Source organism: Stenella coeruleoalba, assembly GCF_951394435.1.
Source record: "Stenella coeruleoalba genome assembly, chromosome: 4".
Classification (NCBI taxonomy): Eukaryota; Metazoa; Chordata; class Mammalia; order Artiodactyla; family Delphinidae; genus Stenella; species Stenella coeruleoalba.
The window spans coordinates 64,012,648-64,020,913 of record NC_137149.1 but is presented as its reverse complement, the minus strand read 5'-3'; the positions used below and the strand labels follow the sequence as shown (position 1 = coordinate 64,020,913).

At 44.5% G+C, this 8,266-nt stretch overlaps 1 pseudogene across 1 annotated transcript; it reads right to left on the bottom strand.

Moving 5' to 3' along the window:
* Positions 1–5,761: 5,761 nt before the first annotated feature.
* Positions 5,762–6,984, bottom strand: LOC307185574 (protein-tyrosine sulfotransferase 2-like; annotated as a pseudogene). Its single transcript has one exon. The product of its transcript is annotated as a protein-tyrosine sulfotransferase 2-like (transcript).
* Between the last annotated feature and the right edge of the window lie 1,282 nt (positions 6,985–8,266).

Genomic DNA, 8,266 nt, shown 5'->3' with positions numbered 1-8,266 from the left:
TATAGTAAATTTCAAAATCAGGTCTCATGAGTCCTTTCAACTTTGGTTTTCTCTTCCAAGATGGTTTTGGCTATTCTGGATCCTTTGCATTTCTATACAAATTTTAGAACTTGCTTGTCAGTTGCTACAAAAAGTCTGCTGAGATTTTGTTTGGTATAACACTGAATCTATAGATCAATTTAGAGAGAATTAAATCTAAACAATGTTGCTAATTCATAAACACAGTATATCTCTCTATTTACTTAGATAATCTTCAATTTCTTCAACTTCTCTTAGAACAATTTTATAACTTTCAGTGTACAGATCTTGCACATATTTTGTTAAATGTATCCCTAAGTATTTCATGATTTCTTTATTCTATTGTAAATGATATTAAATTTTTTAAAAATTTATTTATTTTATTTTTATTTATTTTTGGCTGCGTCGGGTCTTTGTTGTTGTGCGTGGGCTTTCTCTAGTTGCGATGAGCGGGGGCTACTCTTCGCTGCAGTGCGTGGGCTTCTCAGTGCAGTGGCTTCTCTTGTTTCAGAGTACGGGCTCTAAGCGCGGGCTTCAGTAGTTGTGGTGCACAGGCTTAGTTGCTCCGCGGCATGTGGGATCTTCCCAGACCAGGGCTCGAACTCATGTCCCCTGCATTGGCAGGCGGTTTCTTAACTACTGTGCCACCAGGGAAGCCCGATATCTAAAATTTTAAATTTCCCATTGTTCATTGATAATTAGAAATACAACTGATTTTTGTGTATTGACCTTATATTCTGAGAGCTTATTGAAATCACATATAGAACTAGTACTTTTTTGTAGATTCCTTAGGATTTTCTGTATAGATGATTATGTCACTCACAGATCATGTTTTATGTTAAATTCTAACTGGGAGTTCCCAGATGGATACTAATACAATAGTGGTGTACACTCGAACTCCAAATCTAAGTGAGGTCAGGTCAAGCTAGTAGTTACAAATTCAGAAAGAATACTTCCTTTTTACTTTCCAGATTCCCAGGCCAAGATAGACAAGCTTTCTTGTCCTTTTACTATGCCAGAGGAGTTTTTCTTACTTCACCTGTCGCTTAGAGTAGTCTTTGAAAGTCTCGACTTTGTTAATGGGATGAAATTCCAGCTCCTTACCTCATGAGATGTCAAATCCTTGTTAAAAACCTAAGCTCTGGGACTGCCCTAGTGGTGCAGTGGTTAAGAATCCGCCTGCCAATGTTGGGGACACAGGTTTGAGCCCTTGTCCAGGAAGATCCCACGTGCCACGCAGCAACTAAGCCCGTGCACCACAACTACTGAACCTGTGCTCCAGAGCCCGTGAGCCACAACTACTGAGCCCACGTGCCACAACTACTGAAGTCCGCGTGCCTAGAGTCCTTGCTCTGCAACAAGAGAAGATACCACATGAGAAGCCCGTACACCACGACGAAGAGTAACCCCTGCTGGCTGCAACGAGAGAAAGCCCTTGCACGGCAAAGAAGACCCAACACAGCCAAAAATAAAAATAAATTAATTAGAGTCAAGATGGAGGTGTGGGAACACACGGAGTTAGCGTATCCCCATAACTAGGGCACCTGCCAGCCGCTGGTGGGGAACTCTTACCCCCAAGGAGACGGGAGGAACCTCTGAGTGAACTGGTAAAATGTAGGGGGACCGAGGTGGGGAGAAGTGGAGGCTAGACAAGATTGGCGCCCCGAGGCCGGGGAGATCAGAAGAGGCAGGTGGGAGGGACTCTCCGGGGACAGTGGGAGAGGAGTGGAGGGTGATCACCTGGCCCACTGGGACTGGAGCGCTTGCTGAACTCCCAAGCTGGTTCCCCCCTCCAAAGCCCCATCCAGGCTGAGTGGGTCCTGGGGACATAGGAGGGAGGCCAGTGAAATCAGGAGTGGCAGGCAGGAGGAGCAGGAGAGGAGTGGAGGGCGATTGCCCCGCCCACTTGAGCACAGGGAACCTGCTGAGCTCCCAGGCCAGTCCCCTGCCCTCCAAGGCCCTTCCTTCCCCCCCCAACCCCGCACACACCCCCACCCCCTGCCTGCATTTTTCCTGGGGGCATAGGAGGAAGGCCTGGAAGATCAGGAGAGGCAGGTGGGAGTGGCCCCCCCAGACCCCAGATCGGAGGAGCGGGAGAGGAGAGGAGGGCGTTTGCCCTGCCCACTAGAGCCCAGGAAGCATGCTGGGCTCCCAGATGAGGTCTCCTGCCCTCTGAGACCAGGGGTGGGGGGCATGCCTGGGCCCCTTCTGTTGCTTGAGCCTAAGCACTACCCCACACATCCCCCAGGGCCTTTTCCAGCCCTGTGGGTCCTGAGCATTGACCCCGCCCACCACCTAAAACTTGCCCTTGCTTAGGCCCTGCCCTCCACAGCCAAGGCCTTCCCTCCCTGCTTTTTTTTTTCTTTTCCCTCCTCCTCTTTTTTACTATTGTGGTACTGATGTACTTTCCGGTTGTTGAGTCATCTATATTTTTATTTTTACATTCTTTCTAACATATCTGTTAGTTTCCTAGTCTAATTTTATTTTTTAATTTAATTTAATTTTTTTTTTGCTGCCCCTCGTGGCTTGTGGGATCTTGATTTGAGAGCCCAGGGTCAGGCAGAAGCTCCTCCAGTTGCAGCTCCGAGTGTGAACCATTGGACTAACAGAGAACCTCAGACCCCAGGGAATATTCATTGGAGTGAGGTCTCATAGAGTTCCTCATCTCAACACCAAGATCCAGCTCTACCTAATAGCCTACAAACTCCAGTGTTGGAAGCCTCAGGCCAAACAACCAGTAAAACAGGAACACAATCCCACTAATTAAAAAAAAAAAAAATAATGAGACAGCAAAAAAATATGTCACAGATGAAGAGCAAGGTAAAAACCTACAAGACCAAATAAATGAAGAGAAAATAGGCAATCTACCTGAAAAAGAATTCAGAGTAATGATAGTAAAGATGATCCAGAATCTCGGAAATAGGATGGAAGCATGGATTGAGAAAATACAAGAAATGTTTAACAAAGATCTAGAAGAAATAAAGAACACACAAACAGAGATGAACAACACAATAACTGAAATGGAAAATACACTAGAAGGAATCAATAACAGAATAACGGAGGCAGAAGAATGAATAAGTGAGCTGGAAGACAAAATGGTGGAAATAACTGCTGAGGACCAGAATAAAGAAAAAAGAATGAAAAGAATTGAAGAGAATCTCAGAGACCTCTGGAACAACACTAAATACACAAACATTCGAATTATAGGGGTCCCAGAAGAAGAAGAGAGAAAGAAGGGGTTTGAGAAAATATTTGAAGAGATTATAGTGGAAAACTTCCCTAACATGGAAAAGGAAATAGTCACCCAAGTCCAGGAAGCACAGAGAGTCCCATACAAGATAAACCCTAGGAAAAACACACCATGACACATATTAATCAAACTAACAAAAATTAAATTCAAAGAAAAAATATTAAAAGCAACAAAGGAAAAACAAAAAATAACATACAAAGGAATCCCCATAAGGTTATCAGCGGACTTTTGAGCGGAACCTCTGCAGGCCAGAAGGGAGTGGCAGGATATACTTAAAGTGATGAAAGAGAAAAACCTACAACCAAGATTACTCTACCCAGCAAGGATCTCATTCAGATTCGAAGGAGAAGTCAAAAGCTTTTCAGACAAACAAAAGCTAAGAGAATTCAGCACCACCAAACCAGCTTTACAACAAATGCTAAAGAAACTTCTCTAAGTGAGAAACACAAGAGAAGAAAAAGAGCCACAAAAACAAACCCAAAACAATTAAGAAAATGGTAATACAAACATACATATCGATAATTACCTTGAATGTAAATGGATTAAATGCCCTAACCAAAAGACACAGACTGGCTGAATGGATGCAAAAACAAGACCCATATATATGCTGTCTACAAGAGACCCACTTCAGACTTAGGGACACATACAGACTGAAAGTGAAGGGATGGAAAAAGATATTCCATGCAAATGGAAATCAAAAGAAAGCTGGAGGGCTTCCCTGGTGGCACAGTGGTTGAGAGTCTGCCTGCCGATGCAGGGGACACGGGTTTGTGCTCCAGACAGGGAAGATCCCACATGCCGCGGAGTCGCTGGGCCCGTGAGCCATGGCCGCTGAGCCTGCGCGTCAGGAGCCTGTGCTCCACAATGGGAGAGGCCACGGCAGTGAGAGGCCCGTGTACCGCAAAAAAAAAAAAAAAAAAGCTGGACTAGCAATACTTGTATCAGATAAAATAGACTTGAAAATAAAGACTTATCTCCTTGCAAGAGATAAGGAGGGACACTACATGATGATCAAAGGATGAATCCAAGAGGAAGATATAACAATTATAAATGTTTATGTACCCAACATAGGAGCACCTCAATACATAAGGCAAATGCTAACAACCATGAAATGAGAAATCAACAGTAACACAATAACAGTAGGGGAGAATTTTAACTCCCCACTTACACCAATGGACAGATCATCCAAACAGAAAATAAATAAGGAAACACAAGCTTTCAATGACACAATAGACCAGATAGAGCTAATTGATATTTATAGAACATTCCACACAAAAGTGGCAGACTACACTTTCTTCTCAAGTGCACATAGAACATTCTCCAGGATAGATCACATTTTGGGTCACAAATCAAGCCTTGGAAAATTTAAGAAAATTGAAATTGTATCAAGCATCTTTACTGACTACAACGCTATGAGATTGGAAATCAGTTCCAGGAAAAAAACTGTAAAAAGCACAAATACATGGAGGCTAAACAGTGCACTACTAAATAACCAAGAGATCACTGAAGAAATCAAAGAAGAAATTAAAAACTACATAGAAACAAATGACAATGAAAACACGACGACCCAAAACCCATGGGATGTAGCAAAAGCAATTCTAAGAGGGAAGTTTATAGCAATTCAATCTCACCTCAAGAAACAAGAAAAATCTCAAATAAACAATCTAACCCTACACTTAAAACAACTAGAGAAAGAAGAACAAAGAAAACACAAAGTCAACAGAAGGAAAGAAATCATAAAGATCAGAGCAGAAATAAATGAAATAGAAACAAAGAAAACAATAGCAAAGATCAATAAAATTAAAAGCTGGGTCTTCAAGAAGATAAACAAAATTGAAAAACCCTTAGTCAGACTCATCAAGAAAAAAAGGGGGAGGATACAAATCAATAAAATTAGAAATGAAAAAGGAGAAATCACAACTGACACTGCAGAAATACAAAGGATTATAAGAGACTACTACAAACAACAATATAACAATAAAATGGACAATCACGAAGAAATGGACAAATTCTTGGAAAGGTACAATTTTCCAAGACTGAACAAGAAAGATTTAGAAAATATAAGCAGACCTATCACAAGTAACAAAATTGAAACCATAATTAAAAACCTTCCAACAAACAAGAGTCCAGGACCAGATGGCTTCACAGATGAGTTCTATCAAACATTTAGAGAAGAGCTAACACCAATCCTCAAACTCTTCCAAAAACTTGCAGAGGGATAAACACTCCCAAATTCATTCTACAAAGCCACTATCACCCTGATACCAAAACCAGAAAAAGATATCACAAAAAAAAGAAAATTATGGACCAATATCACTGATGAACATAGATGAACATAGATGTATATGCAAACATATACAAATACATTCCTCGTGAGCAGTTCTGTTTTGGCGATTAATAGCAAGCAATATGCTTGGATTAGAGGTCCAATTTCCACTCGAATGCAAAGTTTCTTCTCTTCTGGCAACAAAGCCATTTGCAAAGACCTGGAAATCATGAGCTTCCTAGGCGGGAAGAGGTGCTATTCTGGTTCGCCTGAAGATAGCCTTTCAGATTGGCTGGTGTTTTATCATCCCCTTTCAAGACCCGGTGTGTGTTGTTGATGATGATGGAGTCAGGCCTGCCGTAGTTGGGCGGGTTTGCATAGGAGTCATAGACGGGCTGAGCCAGCATGGGGGCGATCTGAGCCATGTCCCTAAACACATCCCCAGCAATGTGGCCAGTCCACTTGGAGAGAGCTTCCAGGTTCATGGGCTTGATGACCTGGTCTGTGGATCCCTCGATCTTGAACAGGGAGACACTGCCAGGCTTGCCTATGAGGTCCTCATGGTGCAGGATAGCGTCGCTCCAGGTGATGCCGAGGAAGTCAAGGATGAGTTTGAGGGAGTGCTGGGGGTGCAGCACCAGCTGCTTGTAGTACACGGGCAGGCACTTGTCCTTGCCCACCTCCATGCACTGGGCGTTCATCACCTCAATGGCCTTGTTCCCCTTGTTGAGGCAGTCGCGGTAGCTGCTGAGGTCGAAGCCAGGGACGGTGACCTTGCGGGTGATCATGGAGTGCATGGAGGCCCGGCCGTCCCACACCATCAGCAGGAACTTGGAGTTGGGGAACAGGCGCGACAGGTAGACGGAGGACTTGAGCGTGAAGGGGTCTTTGTTACAGAGGACGGGCTGGCTCTCCATGCTTGGCGATCACCTCCAAGACGAAGGCCGGCGTCCAGCACTCGCCTGTCACACCCGCCTCGTCCAGCGGCAGCTTCTCCCGGCCCGACTTGGACCAGGCCTGGGCATGGCCAGCACTCGGGGGATGATGCGGGTCTCCCCGGCAGCGCAGCTCGGGGTGGGCCTCCAGCATCACACGCGTGAGCATTGTGCCACTCCGGGGCTCGCTCCCCGCGAAGATGAGCGGCATGGCCTTGCCGTAGAGGTACTCCACGTGGTCCGTGCCCACCATCACGAGGTCCTCCTGCTCCAGTCACATGGTCCTCCGGGGGCCCCCTAGCACCGCCCGGCACTCCAGCACCTGCTGCCCCAGCTGGACCACCAGCACCAGGGCCAGGGCGAAGCCAGCTGCCAGCAGTGCCCTCTGCACTGACAGGCGCATGCTGGGCCCAGGGCTGGGGGCGCTTCAGCGACAGGTGGGCGGGAGCCCCAGCGGGCTCACATCTCCCCTGGATATTCTCATCCCTGGGATCTAGCCCTTGTGGCTGCTTGCCAAGACTCTCCACCGGCTGAGCCTGCAAGAGACGTCCCACGGCAGCTCCGCGCACCCAGTGACTCAGTGCTCGCCAGCCGCCCCGGCGCACAAGATCTTTTTCGATCCACCTCCTAGAGTAATGAAAATAAAAACAAAAATAAACAAATGGGACTTAATTATACTTAAAAACTTTTGTACAGCAAAGGAAACCATAAACAAGACAACCTTCAGAATGTGAGAAAATATTTGCAAATGAAACAACAGACAAAGGATTAATCTCCAAAGTATACAAACAGCTCATGGGGCTGAATATCAAAAAAAACAGACAATCCAGTTAAAAAATGGGTGGAAGACTAAATAGACATTTCACCAAGAAAGACATACAGATGGCCAAGAGGCACATGAAAAGATGCTCAACATCACTAATTATTAGAGAAATGCAAATCAAAACCACAATGAGGTATCACCTCACACCAGTCAGAATGGCCATTATCAGAAAAGCTAGAAACAATAAATGCTGGAAGGGGTGTGGTGAAAAGGGAACCCTCCTACAGTGTTGGTGGGAATGTAAATTGATACAACCACTATGGAGGTTCCTTAAAAAACTAAAAATAGAACTACCATATGACCCAGCAATCCCACTACTAGGCATGTACCCTGAGAAAACCATAATTCAAAAAGAGACATGCACCAAAATGTTCATTGTAGCACTATTTACAATAGCCAGGACATGGAACCAACCTAAATGTCCATCGACAGATGAATGGATAAAGAAGATGTGGCACATATGCAATGGAATATTAGCCATAAAACAAAACAAAATTGAGTTATTTGTAGTGAGGTGGATGGACCTAGAGTCTGTCATACAGAGTGAAGTAAGTCAGAAAGAGAAAAACAAATACCGTATGCTAACACATATATATGAAATCTAAAAAAAAAAAAAAAAAAAATGGTACTGATGAACCTTGTTGCAGAGCAGGAATAAAGAAGTTGACATAAAGAATGGATTTGATGACGTGGGGTGGGAGGGCGAAACTGGGGCGAAGTGAGAGTAGCATCAACATATATACACTACCTAATGTAAAATAGTTGGCTGGTGGGAAGCAGCAGCATTAGCACAGGGAGATCGGCTCGGTGCTTTGCGGTGACCTAGAGGGGTGGAATAAGGAGGATGGGAGGGAGGCTTAAGAGGGAGGGGATATGGGGACATGGGTATGTATATGGCTGATTCGCTTTGTTGTACAACAGATACTAACACGGTATTTTGAAGCAATTATACTCCAATAAAGATGTATTAAACA